Source organism: Capra hircus, chromosome 19, assembly GCF_001704415.2.
Source record: "Capra hircus breed San Clemente chromosome 19, ASM170441v1, whole genome shotgun sequence".
Classification (NCBI taxonomy): domain Eukaryota; kingdom Metazoa; phylum Chordata; class Mammalia; order Artiodactyla; family Bovidae; genus Capra; species Capra hircus.
The window spans coordinates 52,412,449-52,430,637 of NC_030826.1; the positions used below are offsets into that span (position 1 = coordinate 52,412,449).

At 53.1% G+C, this 18,189-nt stretch overlaps 1 protein-coding gene across 9 annotated transcripts in view; it reads left to right on the forward strand.

Annotated features, from left to right (window-relative positions):
* The window catches only part of RBFOX3 (RNA binding protein, fox-1 homolog 3), a 432,377-nt gene that overhangs the window by 304,020 nt on the left and 110,168 nt on the right, over positions 1-18,189 (forward strand). The gene's annotated exons all lie outside the window — the stretch shown is intronic.

The following is an 18,189-nucleotide window of genomic DNA, read 5'->3' on the forward strand; positions in this document are numbered from 1 at the left end:
TTGTTTAAAGGCGACACTGCCTAGCAGCTCCACGTGGCCGGGGAAGCTGCGCTGGTTCCTTGCTGGTCCCTTCCCTTTGCCTCCCCTTCTCCCACCCCAGGTACTCGGTGCCCAGGTGTGCACCCCCAGACTGCATGGTCTTCAGAACCGAGGGCAGCTCGGGCTCACTGGTCCAGGGTGTCCAACTCCCTTCTGTGGCCTGGTCTCCTCGGGGAAGGGGCTCAGTTCCCAAAGCCAGCCCCCATGATGGAAGGGCGGGGAGCAGAGGGCACGGGACATTTCTGACCTGAACCCTGGGTCCTTGTGTCCTGGACCCCCGCAGGTGCTCTTCTTTGTAGATTCACTTGCAGAATTTGCTTTGGGGGAGGGGGGTAAGTTATTATAAAGATAATGTGTATTTGTTGTGAACAAAATTAGAACACGCAGGTGCGCCGTGTACTTGTCATCCCAGGTCCCAGGGGGCTTCTCCTCGCAGGCTCCTGGGTCTTGGGGTGAAGGGGCCCAAAAATGGCCAAACCTGTCCACTCAGCGGAAGCAGAAGTAAAGCTGTTGGTTGGGAGGCATCTGAGGCCTTCCCGAGCCAAACACTGGAAATTTAGTGTTGTTTTTTCCCAAGCCCACACTTGGCTCATCATGAACCAAATGCAGCTTGACCTGTCCAGGGAGTGTGTCCCGGAAGCCATTCACCGCAGGCCACAGAAGCCGTGTGGGGAGGACAGGGTGGGCCCCGTTCACTAGTTTTCCATCAGGGGTCCTCTTCGTGTGTCCCTGGGTGATGCGTGACAGAGTCCCCAGGGAGTGACTGTCCTGGCTCTGTGAGTGCTCGATGCATTTCTCCGTGGGAGGGGACAGAGAAAGTGGAGTCGGCCTTGCTCTCACTCTCACCAGAGTATTGTAACCACAGAGAAGGCAGCTTCACACGGCAGCCTTCTTGCCAGGCCGTCTTTATAAAATTGAGTCTCATTGTATGGGCAAGCATACAAACCAGTCTTCAGGTAAATTCGTCTGTGAGACAGAGAGCCCATTTGCACCCCGTGGATGATGTAGTGATCAGCTGGCTGTGATCTTTGCACTCAGTATTTTACTCAGCTTTATCAAAGTGCAATGCACACACATGTGATTATTTGACACCTACATCTCCTTTGGTAAAGAGCCTGTTCAAATCTTGGCCTATATTTTTATTGGGTGGTTTGTTTTCTTTTTTATGTTTAATTGGAAGATAATCGCTTTAAAATGTTGTGTTGGTTTCTGCAGTACAACAACACGAATCAGCCCTAAGTAAACATATATCCCCTCCCTCTTGAACCTTCCTCCCACCGCTCTAGGTTGTCACAGAGCACCCGGCTGAGCTCCCTGCGTTGTGATAGCAACCTCCCACCATCTATTTTACACACAGTAATATATATGTTTCAGTGCTACTCTCTCAACAGAGATGAAAATATAGAAAACAGACTTGTGGTTTGTTTTCTTATTGTTGAGTTTGGGGAGTTTATATATTCTGAATATAAGTCCTTTATTGGACACCTGCTTTGCAAATATTTTTCCTCTCATTGGTCTGACTTTTCATTCTCTCTATAGTGTCCTCTTGAAGAGTAGACTTTTTCATTTGGATGAAGCCTAGTTTACCAATGTATTCTTCATAGATCATGCTGTATCTAAGATTTATTTAGCATGACCCAAAGTCGCCAAGATTTTTCCCTATACTTTCTTCTAGACATTTTACAGGTTTTAGATATTCCATTAGGTCTGTGATTTATCTTGAGTCCATTTTTGAGTGTAGTGGAAGGTGGAGTGAAATCCATTTTTCTGCGTATGGAGAGCCAGTGGATTCCTTATTGTTGTTGCTGTTGTTTAGCCTCATTAGTTAAGTCCAGCTCTTTTGCGATCCCGTGGACTGTAGCCTGGTAGCCTCCTGTATCCATGGAATTTCCTAGGCAAGAATACTGGAGTGGGTTGCCATTTCCTACTCCAGGGATCTCATCAACCCAGGGATAGAACCCGCGTCTCCTGCATTTGTAGGTGGATTCTTTACCAATGAGCCACCAAGGAAGCACAGAATTCCATATTACTTATTTTTAAAACTATTCTTTATCTATTGAATTGTCTTCTCAGTTTGAAAAGAAATTAGTTGTCATATATGTGTGGGTCCATTTCTGGACTTAGTTGCACTGACCTGTTTGTCTACCTGAATGCTTTACCATACTACCATGATTATTGTCGCTTTATATTAAGTCTGGAAATCAGGTAATGTTGGCCCTCCAATTTTGATTAGCTACTCTAGGTCCCTTATGTTTAGAATCAGCATGTGAATTGTTTTTTAATACCAGCTGGGAATGTGAATGGGATTACATTGAATCTATAGATCAACTTGGAGGATCATTGAATCTTAATATTATCTCCTGACTCTTAAACAAGGTATGTCTCCCCAGTTAGTTGGGGCTTCTTTCTCTGATCTAAGGTTTGCGGTTCAGTGTATGGGTTTTATATGTATCTCGTCAGATTTACCCCTAGGTATCGCATATTTTTTTGGTTATTTTAAATGGTATTTTCTCTTTCAATTTCTGATTGTTGCTAGTGTAGAAAAATAAAATTATGGTTTTTTGATAGCAATCATGTATCCTGAAACCTTGTGAAACTCACCAGTTCTAGTAGCTTTTGTAGATTCAATCAGATCTACATATGTGATCATGCTGTCTGTGAAGAAAGACAAATTTGCTTCTACCTTTCCAGTCTGGAGACCTTTTATGTCTTTTCCTTGCCTGTCTCACTGGCTAGAACCTCTGGTGTCACACTCCACAGAAGTGGTGAAACACCCATTCTTGTTTTACACCTTGTGTTAAGAAGATAGTAAGCCTCTCACTGTTAAGTACGATGTTATCTGTAGGTTTTTCATAGGGTTCTTTCTATTTCTTGTTGTTGTTCAGCCGTGTCCAACTCTTTGTGACCCCATGGACTGCAGCACACCAGGCTTCCCTGTCCTTCACCATCTCCTGGAGTTTGCTCACCCAGTTCCCTTCTACTGCTAGTTCGTTGGAAAATTGTATGTTTTTTTTGTTGTTGTTGTTGTTGTTAGAAACTGATGTTGATTTTGTTAAATTCTTTTCCTGTGTCTATTGAAATGATCATATGTCTTTCCATTTTTAGTTTGCTAAAAAGACAGCTTTAAAAACTTGGTGAATTATATTCATTAATTTTCAAACCTTAGTCCAACATAGGCTTAAGTCTATCATCTCATTTTTTTTCTGTTTTTTAAATTTGTCCTTTATTCTCTTTTCCATCTTTTTTTGTTTTCTTTTGGATTGACTATGTTTTTCATCTTTATTCCGTTTTATCTCCATTCATGACTTATTAGCTTTACCTCTTATTTTATTATTTTGATGGTTGTACTGTTTCCTCTAATCCTTTCAGATGGCTCTTCCCTCAAATGCATGTGCTGATTAGGACTCAGCTGAATACTCAGTGGGAACCCTCTACACTTCTCCAGGGTCCCCACTCTGTCCAGCTCTTTCCTTTCTGCTACCAAGTCTTGCAGCTCCAGTCAAATTGGTCTCCCCAGCTCTCAGTTCTGTCTCAACTCAGGGATGACCCCAGGCTCTACCTGGGATCCCTGCACTTTGGCCTGAAACCTCTCTGGAGGGAAAGCTATGAGGGCTCCCCTCTCTGGGTTTCCCACCTCTCAGAGACAGATCATTGGTCCTTCATCATCTGGTGCCCAATGTCTTGAAAACCATTCTTGCCTCAAGGCACCAGGGTGGGAGGAGGGAGAGCTCCTGAGAAGGGAGTGGGCTGGTCCAGGCACCATGGACCTGAGAGTGAGGGGTCTGAGTAGAGGGACAAATAACGTTGTCTTATTTTCCTTGAGAATGGCCCACCCCACCCCAATTAAGATGAATCTGCAGCATCAAGAACTTAGATCTTAGAAGACTGTTACAAAGGGCTCTTCACAGAATCTCTTCTTAAGAAATTTCTGATTGTAAAGAATAAGTAGGGAGGGGGAGGATAATACTGCCAAGCCTCTTTAAACCTCAGTGATGGGGAGGTCAGAAAGCCCCCCGGGGTGGGGAAATCAGAAACCTCCCCGGGGTGAGGAGGTCAGAAACCCCCTGGGTGGGGAGGTCAGAAACCCCCCAGTGGTGAGGCAAAAGGGAACTCAGAGTCCCCCAGCAGCCCCAACTGCCTCACAGTTTAAGCACATCATAGCATATCAGGCACAGCCTCCACCTCGACCCCCATACAAGTAGCTGAGCTGGAAGGAGGACCTGTCAGACGCTAAGGCCACTCAATCCCCCAGATCACAGTCCCCACACCCTCTCCGTGAGCCAGGCACAGTCGGAGCTGCACTCTTAACCCTTTATCTCTGCACAGCATCCCCCAGACTATGAGGGGCTCACACAGCTGTCAACTCATACCACACTTTATCCCCATCTTTCAGATGAGGAAACTGAGGTTTGCTCAGGCTCATGCTGCCCAGGCTTCTTTTCATGCTGAGGATTTCCCTTGCGCAAAGTTGATGATCCTTAGAAGAGAGTGTGGGCTTCCTGGGCTTGGGTTTCTGAGCCCCTGCCCAGCCATGCCTCCACCTGCCACACCAAAGAAGCTAACTGACCAGCATGGGACACAGAGGACTAGACCCTGCCAGGCCAGCTGGGGCTCTCCTGACCTTTGACAGGGCATTTCCATTGTCAGGGTTGTCGGCAGACTAGCTTCACAGGACTGCAAGGTTTCTGACTCACTGTAGAACTTTTTTCCAGGAACATCAGGTGTCCGGAGTTCTTTGACATATATGCACAAGTGTTTGGATTAGTGCATCACTTAGGCTGTCATGGTGGGGGAGAAAAGGTGGGGGGATGTCTGATATGTTGATCATGACGGGTTCACCCAATCCCACGGCTGTTTCTAACTCTAAGGCTACACTGTGCATTGAGTCCCCTACATACGTACCTTCAAGTTGTGAACTTTCAAAACCTCGAGTGTGCCCCTTTCAATGCTAGCTATTTTATAGTGTACTGCTATACTTTTCAAGGCTGCACTGTAAGATTTAAAATGTTTTCTTTTTGTGTTTGTTTTTTATGAATTATTTGTGTACCTGTTATCATACAGTCCTATGTAGCCGATTGTGTTAGTTGGATACCTAGGCTAACTTTGCTGGACTTACGAACAAATTGGATTTACAAACGCACTCTTGGAATGGAACTCTTTCCTATGTAGGGAGCTTACTGTACCAGCAACGTGGGCACTGCTTGCCAGAAAATCAGCTCCCAAACTGTCAAGCTCTGTGTCACAGGGACTGACAAGGGTCCCCAATGCCTCCCTTGGTTTTCAGGCTGTATCCAGCTGGGTAGCTTTGTGCTACCCATGAAAGAAGCAGCGCATGAAACATTCGAGATGAGATTAGAGGACAACAGAAAGAAGAGCCTATGTGTGTGCATCCATGTTTGTGCGAAAGTATAAAAACCCCGAGTTTGTGTTTTCCCAAGAGTATTAATTACTGTTGGAGAGGAGGCTTGTCCGGGCGTGTTCTGCTTGGGTAGAGTAATTTATCATTCGGTTTCGAGGAGTGGAAGATGGGTCACAGTGCAGAGAGCAAGACACACATCTCTCTCTCTCTCTCAGACTTCACAGATGCCCCACCTGCTCTGGGGTGGACAGCTTTGCCCAAGGCACGTGCCAGAGGGATCACGGAGAGCTTGCAGGCAGCAGGCTGGGAGAGGAGGGAGACTGTGAGGCCTTGACACCATCTGCCTGAGACAGAGCCCATCATGGGGAAGGCCTGTGAGGGTGGCTTGAAAGGAGAAACTGTGTAGTCTCTTGTGGATGTCTGCCTCTAATGGGGGTGACAGGCAGAAAGACACAGGCACCAGCCAGGCTGGCTGCCCACCCTGGATCCCTTGTGATCTTACAGGCCTTCCCTCAAGGCCGACAGAAGGGCTGGGGGTCTCTGGGATCCACTGGGGAGGTCCACGAAGAAGGTGGGTTTTATTCTTATCTGCGGCTGAAAAGCAGGACATACAGGCTCACCACTTCGTACAAGTTCCCTCGCCACTTAGGACAGGTTCCCTCACCACGCAACAGTTATAAATCAGTCTCTCCCTGGCCTCGGTGAGGTGCTTGGAAAGGCAAAACCAACCCCAAGGACTGGGCCGTCCTCCCTCTGCCCCTGGGCCCCTCCACCCTCTCCTGAGCACTAGGGTCACCCCTTGTGTCTCCTGAGCTGCTCAGGCTCTCCCAGGACACTTTGCTTTAGTCCTTTCCACCATCACATGCGTGCTTCTGCCTCTCGCTGCTGCAGGCAGAGGCTGGACACCCGAGCCCCAAGTGACCACACACTTGCTTTCAGCAGCGAGAGTTTTCCTGTAAAGTTGTAAAGTATATAATAATGAGTACTGGCCCCAGGTCCGCTCTCCTGGCCACCCTTCCCCTTGCACCGCAGCCAGCAAACACCGAGCAGGGCCTGCTCCTGCCCAGTATCCTTCTGGGAAGGCCCTGGGTGGCCCCAGTGATCCGGTCCAGGATGGTGCCATGAGCACCTACTGTGTGCCAAGGCTGTGCTAGGTACTCAGGTTGCCACTCAACCAATCAGACTGATACTCAAGCAAATAATCACCCGCTCCTGGTGGTGGGCAGGGGTGGGGGGCAGATGCGCTTCCAGCCAGTCTAAGGGAATAAAGGGAAAACCCCTCGGAGGCAGAGGCCCAACTTGCCTCCAAAGATGTGCTTTCATCTGCTGCTCTGCTCTCGGGGCTTCTGTTCTTCATCTGCTGGAACTAGCCTTCCAGGACTTGGCTCACAGAACCGGGGGTCTCAGGCAAGCTAGCAAGGAATCTCCAGGCTACTTTGCTGGGTGTCCAGCCTGCTGACTCTCTGGTACTTGCAGAGGCGTTGGAGGGAAGGAAGGAGATACAGGAATGAGGATGGAGCAGAGCAAGACGGGGTTGGAGGAGCATCCATAGCAGCTTCTGTGCAGGCCAGGCCGAGAGGTCACTACCCAGAAGGCTGAGGGTCCCCGAGGCTGGCCGGGCCCCAGAGACCCCTGAACGACTTGCGGATGTGGAGTTTTTCCTCCTCCAGTTTTGTGATGAATGAATTCACTTGCCTCCCCACCCCCACTTTCATACCTGCTTCTCTCTTCATTCTTATACCTGCAAATGCCCTTGGTCAAATTTATAATGGTGATCATTTATCAAGCACCACCTGTGTGCCCGTTCCCTCACCTTGGTGACTTCTAAACCTCATAATCATCCAGGAAAGTACCTGATGCTATCCCATTTTTCCAAAACGGAAACTGAGGCTCAGAGAGGTTAAGAAACTTTCTCAAAGCCTTACCGCAAGTCAGCAGCTGAGCTGAAATTAGCCTCTGTCTGAGGGATGTTGGATCCAGGCTCCTTCCTGCCCCAGCAGATTGTCTCTCAAGAGGTGCCCGGTGCCATCAAAGATATCTCATGTTCTCTTGATCAAGGATAGAAGGCTGAGACCACTAATGGAGCCAAGAAGCCATCCCCATTCCACTATGGGTGCTGGCTCTGAAGAAATCCTTAGGATGAGTGGAGATGGTCTTAAGGTCTTCCTCCTTCAACACCTCCCAACCCTAAAACCCAACCCTAACCCTAACCCGGCCCTTCCCCCTTTTAAAGACTGTGCTCAGGGCTTTTAATGATGATACTTTTAAAGCCTAAGTTGGACCTTGTAACTTGACCCCCCTCAGCTCAAATCCTCTCAGGACTGCAGGTTCCTTTAGCGAAAAGCCAGTCATCAGAACACCCTCCCATGTAAGGCCTCATGAAATCTGGCCCCATCATCTCTCTGACCACATTTTCCATTAGCTCCCCTTCAGTTTCCTTACTCCAGTCCAAGGGGCCACTTTGACTGTTCTCTGAATAGCCAGACATGTCCCTTGACAGCCTTTGCTGGGCTATTCCATCTGCTGGAACATGCCTCCCAAAGAGTCTCAGGGCTCCTTCCCTTGGCTCCTCCAGCCTGGCCTGAACATCACCTCTTCAATTAGGCCCACCCTGCTCCTGCCTTCTCTCTCTCTGTCTTTTTGTTTTTTGCTGTTCAGGTCTTCACTGTGGCCCTCCAGCTCTTTGCTGCACTGTGCAGACCCCTCCATTTGCAGCACATGGGCTTAGTTCCTCAAACTTGAGTCCCCTGCACTGGAGGGTGGATACTCAACTGCTGGACCACCAAGGAAGTCCCCATGTCATCTTCTAATTGGAGACTGGATAGCGGTACAGTCGGGTGCATTCAGAATTGCCTGAATGATTATCTCCAAAGAGCGCTGGCTCCTGGGGTGTCCCTAGTGGTATGCCACAACGCTCAACCCTAGCCTAGTCAGCATTTTTATCAGTGACGTATGTAAGCATGCAACAGACATCATGATCAGATTCTTGTTTACCTGAAACTGAGAAGAACTAAAACTGCCCAGGACCATGGATGAAACTGAACTAAGTTCAATAAAAACAAATGTAAAATACTGCTCTTTGGTCCCAAAATACTAAGTTGATGAATGTAAGAGAAGGAAGGGGTGAGGGTTTTAAGTAATGGTCAGTTCAGTATAATTAAGGGGGTTGTCTTGTCCATGCAGGCTGCTGTAACAGAATGCCACAGACTGGGCAGCTTATCACGGAAAGATATTTACTGCTAACAGTTCTGGGAGCTGGAGTCCAAGATCCGGGTGCCAACAGGGTTGGGTCCTGGTCAGGGCCATCTTTTGGGGTTGCAGATCGCTATTTTCTATTTTCTCATTGTGTCCTCACATGGAAAGTAGAAGCAGGAAGTAATCAGGATACTAATCCCATCACTGGGGCCACACCATCATGATCTCATCGGACCCTAATCACCTCTCAAAGGCCCCACCTCCCAATACCATCTCACAGGGGTCAGAGATTCAACATAAGAATTTTCTGGGATGGGGAGGGGGACAAAAACATTAGTCCATAATAGTGACGAATGGTGACAAAATAGCTTATCCAGACTGGGGACACTGTTACCTGTAAACCAAGAGTGTCCCAGACAAGCTGGAGGGTGTGGTCACTCTGAGTAGAAGCCTTGAAAGCTCACGTTATTTAGATTGCATGACTGAAGGCACATTCCCGGATTATGGAAAGGGGAAATTGGTTGGCACCTCCCTGGACCCTTGGGTTCACTTTGAAGTCATCGCTATGATGGGTTCATGGGACATCCCAAGAGAAACAGCCATAAGGACTAGGACTGTCCAGCCAGTGGAGGAAGATTGGGTAGCCAGACTGTCTGTCTTGGAGTGTCCGAGGGCTGGGCTGCTGAAGGAAAAGGTTTTCTCCATGTGGCCTTAGATCCACTGAAATCAGAAGGAGAGTCCAAAGGGCAGGTTTAAGGGCGGTCTAAAGGGAGAACTGTCAAAGGACGACAGCTGGCCAGCGATGGATGAGTCCCTTCCCATCCTTGGAGGCTGCAGAGGAGTCTCATGTATTGAAAAGGGAGGACCAGGTGGCTCTTCTGAATGGGAGGCAGTGCTGAGTGGCCACCACATGTTAACTGTTTGGGAAGGAGATTCTGCCAGCACCTCTTTAAATCAGAACGCAGGGAGAGCCCCTCCAGGTGTGACGACATGCGAGGGGTCAGATGTGAGTTCAAAGCTGCCTTCCCTATGCACCCCGTCTTTCCCTTGCTCATCTTGCCCCTGATGTGATTTCCACTTCCCAAGTCCCCCTCCTACTGCTGAATCATTGAAAGTGTCATTTGCTTTATCACTGTGCTGGAGGGGGACCACCACAGAGCAGCTGAGCTTGGGATTGTGTGGACAGTGGCCTTTAGAATCCACTCGCTGGCCCCACTCGGTGGGGGCAGCTGCTCCCAGCCCCCTCCTCCTTCTCCCTTCATCATCTCTCACTTGTAACTGCTGGTGTTCTTACCGGAGGATGCGGCATCCTCTCCACGTCTCATGCCAATGGCCGGGAGGGCTGTGGATTGAGCCTGTCACCACCCAGCCCAGGTGGACAGCCAAGTCTCTATGCTGGGGCCCTGGGACATCCCCCTGTGACCAACCAACTGAAGGCCTCCGGGGTGCACGTGAGTGGACATGGCCTGCCGACTGGGGGCCCCTCTGATGCGTACGCCACCTTGGTATGTTTGTGGGGGTAGAGTCATCGTGTGAGCAGGGCTACCTGTGTGTCTGAGTATGTGCGTGCGTGCAGAAACGCAGCAGCTGTGTTGTGCACTCCTGCACTGCCATGTGTGTCCACTCAGGCATGCGTTTTTTTAGCAGACGCCCTAGAGCTTAATTTGACACAGGCCCTGCCCGCGAGACATTGCTATCTGAGCCACTCCTCCCAGAGAAGGTGTTGGTGTGGCCACCGCAGAGCAGAGGATGCCAGGAGACAGGCAACTCATTCAGGGGCAGTGCGGGCGGCATGGGCAGGTCCCCAGGAGATAGAGAGGCATGCAAGAAACGGCAAGCTCCCAAAATGCTCGGGGTGCGGAGTGCAGACCGCCCACCCGCATCCCAGAGGTGCAGTGCGAAGTTTGCTGGAGCCCCAGACCCTCTAGACCTGAGCTCGTTGTCTGGTCAACAGTGACCCGGATCATGGAGGAAACTGCTTCTTCTCTCCATGAGGGCTTGGCCCCCACCCCTGTCTTCCCTAAAGGGCAGCCCAGCCATGCTCCGCAGCCTTTAAGTTCTCTTCAGACCCCTTTGTAGGTATCTGCTGTGTGCCCAGCCCCACGATGGCTGTCCCCTCTTACAACAGGCAAGGCCAAGCCCCTGACCTCCAGGAGCTGCCCATCTCCCAAGGCAGAGATGGTAAGTCTGGGTAAAGGGCAAGGCCACTTGACCAGACTGGAAGCCACAGAAAGTAAGGACGGGGGCTCCTGACCACCTTTGGTGGGCACTGTGGTCCCCGTGAGCTTTCTGAACCCAAAGCCTGGCTCCACAGGCCCCTCTGGACACTCTCAGAGGAAATGTGACCAGGTGCCAGCTCTGAGCACCGTGTCGACAGGTGTGGGCACTCATTACCTCAGTAAGGACCCAAAGAAGGATGGCCAGGGACCTGGGGTGGGCATAGGTGCCTTCTGAAAAGCAACAGGGCACCAGACCCTTCCTCAAGCTGCAAGGAGACCCACGTCCACTCTGATGTCCCGTTTCTCCATCACTCATCCTCAGGTGGTACGAGGGTACAGGCCTTTTATGCATCTCATTTGATCACTGATCATTTGGTCAGTCTTATCAGATCACTGAAACAGCTTAGGAGCGGGACTGGAGTTGTCGCCTCAGTTAGAAATGAGGAAATTGAGGGTCAAAGCATGGCTGTGACTGGCAGAGCTGGGTTTGCAAATTCTTGGGCCTCTGAAGCCTCCAGCCATGTTTGCTCACCAGCTCATAAGCGCTTGCACCCCCAGGGGGCCCTGGAGCTCATTAGACCCACTAGAAATCAGACAGGGGCTTCCTGGGGCATCAGGCCTTCTCTGAACATTTTTGCCATCCTCCAGTGTTTGTGGCTTGTGAAGGGGCTTGTGACATAGTTATAGAGCATTCAACAAGAGCACACAGACACCCCTGCCCTCCGAGCCCTTCCCTGTGCACCTCCACACTTCCCCACACCATCAGCATCCTTGCCAGCCCCAGAGGTGTAAAGCCTGACTTCACTACTTCTGTCCTGGTACCTCTTTGGGGCTCGTCCAGCCTGGGAGTCACAGGCTGGGCCTTAAACAGGAGCCAGGGTACCCAGCCAGAGGCTCCCAGCCCCCGAGCCCCACCTCCTCCTTCATCCAGCCTTCCTCCCTACTCAGCCAGGCCCCCTTGGGTGGAGATGATGGGGTGTGGATGGGGTGGTCCCCACTGAGGCCAGCCAGGAACCTCCCTGTGCCCCTGCACTCCCACAGCTGGCCTTAATGGGATGGGAGGGAATCCTTCTAACAGGAGCAAGCCAAAAGCCCCGCTATGGGAAAGGAAGAGCTGAACCATCAGAGGTGGTCCCCGTCCTCTCCCAATCTGAGGACACCAGCCGGGCCCAAGGGCAACAGGAAGCTTACCACCTACTGCCCCTCACTAGTGCATAGGACCCCCATCCCCAAATCCCGCCTCCGGGCCTCAGTTTTCCCTACTGGAAGAAACCTTAAGGATCATGGGAAGAATGGCTTCCTTTCATCTCTTCCTTTTGTCCCGTCAAAGAGGGGCGATGGCCTGGGGGGAATCTGGTCTTCAGGCCGACAGATGGATCAGCCACCTGCCTGGCTGGGTCCCTAGGTAGCTTGTGACCCCTGGGCTGCCCTGGCCTGAGGCAATGGTCAGGGAGGCCAGCCAGCCAGCTGGGCCAGCCTGCTCTGGGCAGGGCTGAGCAGGAATCCAGCAGCCCAGATGCTCTGCAGGGTTGGGTATCCAGCAGCACAGAGGCGCTTAGGGAGAGCAGTTCAGAAGATGCTGAGGCAGGCCAGGTGTGGGGCAGACACACACAAGTGGGGTCCCTGGCACCCCCACCCCCTGCCAGCCCCTGCACGGCACTCAACTTCTGGCCTGGTGGCAGTAATGCCTCATCTCAACTTGGCCTCAATCCAGGGCCCAGAGCCAGTGGTGCCCCCTCCCAGACTTGGGGCTGGGGTCTCGGGGGCAGGTCTCACCTCTGCTGCTACCATCTTCCATCTTCCCACCTCTGAAGCCAAGAGAAACCTTTTGAGAAAACAAACGGTGGTCCTTTTTCCCCACTCACTCTGTTTTTCTCAACCTCAGAGAAGGTCTCCCCTTCCCCATCCAGTATTCGTGAGATCGATCAGGCTGGGAGGTTTTGCCTCCCCACTCCGGCACCATGGGAGCCTCCCCCAGGCCCCACGTGGGAGTGCGGGCATCCGGATGGGGAAGCTCAGTTCTGAGCACAGAGCTGGGCAGCAGGAGTGACTGGACTGGACACTGCTGGGCAGGACCGCAGCAGATGGGCGAGCCCAGAGCAGGCGCTGAGCTGAACGACCTGGGGAAGAAACCCCGGAGACCAGGCAAGGGAGAGGACAAGGCGGGAGCAGAGAGCAGAGCGGCACTGAAGACAGCTGTGAGTGTGAGTGCCTGCTCAACCCAGCGCCGCGTGGGGACCACAGCCCCCATCCCCAGCCTGCTGCGCTGCCCGTCGCCACGGCTGCCCCACTGGGTCTCCTCCCCGAGCCTGCGTGGAGCCTCGGTTCCAAAATGATGATGTATTTTTGGGTATGTACCAAGCGCGGACTGCCGAGTTGCTTTTTCGGCTCCGGGCAAATCCGGGGTTGAAATGAGAAAGCAGCCTGCCCAGCACAGCCCCTGAAAGGGTCCCCTTGCGCCTGTCCCCAGCTGGCACCACAGTTCTCCCCCAGGGCCCAGTCAGCACAGTCAGGAGTGTCCCTAGACAGGAAGTGCAGCCTGCCCGAGAGCCAGACTCCCCTCGGTGGCCTCCATGGGCTGAGCGGAAGCTCTGGAAGGCCCTGCATGGGGTGCGCTGTCCTGTCCCTTCCCTCTTGCCAGTCCTTGCAGGAACCTGCTTCAGATCCCCCAGTGAAAACGTCAGGTGGCTCCTGAGACCACGGACACACAACCCCAGCCCTGCTTCTCCTCTGCTCCCTTCCTCCCTCCACTAAACCTGAGTCACAAAACCAGCAACAGACACTGGACCCTGGAGAGACTGGTGGGCATGCTCAATGTGAGCTGGAGCCGACAGCCCCAGAGCTCTGGGCCCCAAAACCCCAGAAGCTGGGAGGGCCCGGAAAGAGAACAAGCCCCAACCTGAAGACCCCTTCCCTCCTCACTGGCTAGCCCCGGGCTTCTCAGCAAAGGAAATGACAACAGAAGTGATCAGAGCAGGGGTCTCGGCCAGACTTGGGAAGAGGCAGTGGGGAGGCTGAAGCTGGAAGGGTCTCCATCAGGGATGAGGAGGGACTAGTGGTTCTCATTAAGTCCAGCTGAACTGGGAGAAAGAAAGCCAGGCACGTGTGTGTGTATGCGTGTGCATGCGTGCAAACAAACATGAATTGCAGGTCTCCCACAATCCCTGGCCTCAGGGTTGCCACGGAGGTGGTTTGAAAATCTGAGTTCTGTGCTTTTGACATGGAAGAGAACTTTTCCCTGGGGCCTCACCAGCGGCCCCAGCACCACCCGGGCCATGGGCTTCCCCACACTGAAACACTTCCTCCAGGCTGAACTCCCAGGCCCAGGTGCAGCCTGCCCCATGGCGTCCTCCTCCAGGGAAACTCTCAAAGGCCCTGGAGCCTCACTGGGAGGAGCTGACCTGGGAGCAGGAACCTGTGGGGCACCTGGGTGGCGGAGCAGGGTGTCAGCAGGAGAGGCCGAGGCAGCCACAGAGAAGGCGCCAGTGGCCACTGGGAGCCAGGACGGCTGTAGTCAGTCCCACGGCTGTGGTCACAAGCCGAGCTCCACTGGGCTCTGCTGACCCCATTCCCACCCAGGGCAGAATTAGGGCCAGCATGTCTAGATCGGGGCTTCCCATGTGACTCAGTGGTAAAGAATCCACAGACGCAGGAGATGCTGGTTCCATTCCTGGGTGGGGAAGATCCCTTAGAGAAGGAAATGGAAACCCACTCCGGTATCTGTGCCTGGAGAATCCTGTGGACAGAGGAGCCTGACAGGATGCAGTCCATGGGCTCGAAGAGAGTCTGACACACCTGAGCATGAGCGTTATATGCCTCACTGCTGTAGGCCTCCACCTTTTGCAAAGACCAATAGCTCTGCCGAGAATGGCCTGGCTGCCCAAGCCTTTGCTCTGCAAATTCCTCCTTGTTCTTCAAGGCCAGCCTGAGGGGACACTGCCCCAGGGACACCCTTCTTGAACCAGCAGGCAGAGTGGATTTCTCTCTATATCTCGATTCCAGGGAGCACCAGGCTGGCATTAGTGAGCTGCCCTTGATCCTTCCTGCGGCCTGAGGGTCCCTCCAGAGCCTCGTGGGACTTCTCCTGGTCTGGGCCTGGCAACCAGGAGATGCTCCCAGGTGGCTAGGTGGTTGCAGAGGCGAGTCCCACGCCACCCGACCCCCGCTCCCCACCAAGCTCGCTACTTCTTAGGGGCTGTGGCTCCTCTTGGGGGATTTTGCCTCCCAGGATCCCCTCCCCTCCAAAGCTTTGTCCTTGCCCACTCACACAGCCGGGCCTGGGGAATGTGCCGGAGTGTCCCCACCTGAACTTTTGAGGTTGTTTTAGGACAGGGCTGGAACCTGAACTGGAGAATCTCGCCTTCTCCCCTTCCCTGGTTGGGCTTCACGTCCAGGTGGGGATTCACCGCTGTAGAAAGGAGAGAGGGCCATGGCAGACAGGCCCCTTCCCTGGGTCTTGTCTCCCACATCTCTCTCCTTGAGCCATGGCCCTACTGCATTTCAGGAGATGGCACTCCAACTAGCAACTTCCAAGTCAGCACCCTCGCCTGGAGCCCCTCCCAAGCCCCACCTGGCACCCACTCGTTTCCCACTGTCCACCTAATGCCCACCTGGTGTCCAGACACTCCTCAGACTCAGCACATTGAAACTGCTCATTTCTCTTCTGACCAGCTTTTCCTTCTTTTTGCTGCAGTCCCAGGAGGGTCCTCCCACCCACCTGAACTCTTGGGCTCACCCTCAATTCCTGCCAACCCCAGCTTCTCAGCACAGACCAGCCTTGCGGGTTCTGCCTCTGCCCTTTCTCTTTATCTGCCCCCTTCCCCAGACCCCCAGGCCCAGGCCCCAGCACCACCTGCCCAGATCAAGTCTGAACTTCCTTAGCCTGGAGCACAAAGTTCTTTACATCTGGCCTATTTAGTCCCAGCCTCACCCCTTGCAGCTCCTTCACATTCTCACCCTTCTGTGGTCCAGCCAGGCTGAGCTGCTTCCAGGTTAACTAGAACATCTGCTGAGCACCCCTCTCCCAGGCTTGTTCCTCCTAAAATACCCTCCTTCCTCCACATCCCCCACCCCACAGCTGGCTCCTACCTTTAGTTTAGGGTAAGCTTGTGGGCAAAGACATGGAGGGCTGTGGCATGTCAAGTGAGAAACAGTTTAGAAGTCACCACCTCCAGGAAGCCCACTCTGACCACCCTACAGTGGGGAGTCGTTCCCTCCGCTGTGTCCCCATGCACTCATCTGAAGGCACTGTCTTTACCCATTTACTCTGCCATCTCCCTTCCACTGGTAACTCCCTCCAGGATCCTGACTGGGTCTTGCTCAGTTCTTGTTTCTGGTGCCTACCGCGTAACAGCCACTTGCCCGGGACTCTAGGAAACTTGCATGCTAGAATGAATAAGTCTGCTCCATGAGACATGGTGGGGCCTGGTCAGAGGGCGTCCTCTGAAGCAGAAGCCCTGCAGAGCTCCCCACTGCTCTTCACCTTGAGCCAAGGGTCACACAGTTGACCACCGGACACCCCATGCCCTGGACACCACTCTTTAAGGAGGTATTGGAGGTATCATTGCTCCCATTTTAAAGTTGACGAAGTTGGGGCCTGTGGCCTCCATCCTCACTGTGAAGGGGCCTGATCATGGCGAAACAGGGGTTGGGTGTAGAAGGGAATGCCGTCCCTGGCCCTTCCAGCCTGACCACTGGGGCTCCCTTTGGTGGTATGGGTGTGAAAGTTCACCCCTGCTCCGTGAGAGAGGCCCCCTTGCTGCTTTGGAGTCATCTCTGTCTTTGGATCATCTTCCCATTGACTCCATGTGGAGGAGGCCTGTCACCAAGAAGGGGAAACAGAGGTGCCTGGGCAGGGTCTGGGCAGAGGGCCCAATGCCAGGGACAGGGACTTCGCATCCCTCGGGCCTGGCCTGGAATCTAGGTCTGTAGCTTAGCAGCTGTGTGACCTCAGTGAGTCAGCAAACCTCTCTGAGCCCCAGGTGGCTCTCTGTAGGGTGAATCACTGCACCACTGTGCAGGTTGATAAGCAGTGATGGTTTGCATGCTCCGTGCCCAGCACAGAGGGACTAGCGATGTTGAGTAGCAAGACAGGGTGACCCGGGGTGGGAGGATGTTCTGTTTTTCTCAGCCACCTGGGCGCTCCTCATGGCCGCAGCAGCCTCCTCTGGTTCACCGCTGCAGGAGGAAACCCGCACTAGCTTCGGCCTGTGCGGTTGGTCACCGGGGGTCTGCAGTGGTTTATTCCCTGACCCCTACACGGGATGTGGCCACCCCTATGCAAGGAGAATGTTCAGGCTGGAAGGCTGAGGGCGGCAGAGGCTGGACTGGAACCGGCTCTTGCCCTGGCCCCCAGATGCTTTCCTGCACCTGCTCACACTGGGTCTCCCCACCTACCTCTTCTCAGCCCAGGTCTGATGTCCAACCCTGTGCGCCAGTAGGGATCCACCTGGTCTTACGTGAGCCTTGCCATTCTCCCTTTCTTGTGGTTCCCCAAACTGGGAAACCCGTGTGGACAGGTGTGTCTGAGCTGTATTCTAGCTGTGCCTTGAAAAGGGAAGATTTTAGCAAACGCTTGGGGGATGGACAGAGGAGAAGGGGGTTATTGGCGGTGGCATGTCCTTGGAGAGCAAAGGGCCTGTGTCCAAGCACCGCATAGCTCCTCAGAGAGCCGCCTCCCCCACAGGCCCCGGAGAGGCAGTGTGACTCTGGGATTCGTGGGACTGCAACCCAGGGCAGGCAGACGACTCATCGCCAGCCTCTCGTCCCAGGCACAGCATTACTGGGGCAGGCAGGCAGTCATGTGCGAACTCCCAGGGTCTGGGAGCTTCAGTGGCTGGGAGCCCTGCAGGAGCAAACACCTCCCCGCCTCTATGCCTGGGGGGCGGACCTTAGAAAATGGGCTCCCGGGACAGATGGCTCAGGGAGAAAGGGTGCTGGCCCACGATGTGTGAGCACTTGCAGGGAGGCGTGTCCAGGAAGAGGCAGGGCAGGGAGGAAGGACAGGCTCGGGGACAGCCTCATGTCACCCTGCAACCTGTGGGAGCTGGTGGGTGGCTTCATAATTGACTGGCACCAGGCGGAGATGCCAGCAAACTGTCTCCAAATTAGCCATGATTGCAGGGGAAATAAAGAGCAAACAGGGTGAGCTGGATGAGGTTTTCTATAAATATTATGTTTTTTAAAGTTTGCCCCGGAGTAATAGAAGCTGTTTAAACGCTAATATCCTGTCTGTGCATTTTAAAAGCCTTATAATGAGGATTTAGTGCCTTCTTTTCCTAAGACCTGGGATCTGGGGGCCCCTGGGTCTCCAGCCTCCTCTCCCTCCAGGCGTCTCAGAGTGGGCAGCCCCTGGGAATCAGAAAACCTACCCTCCCA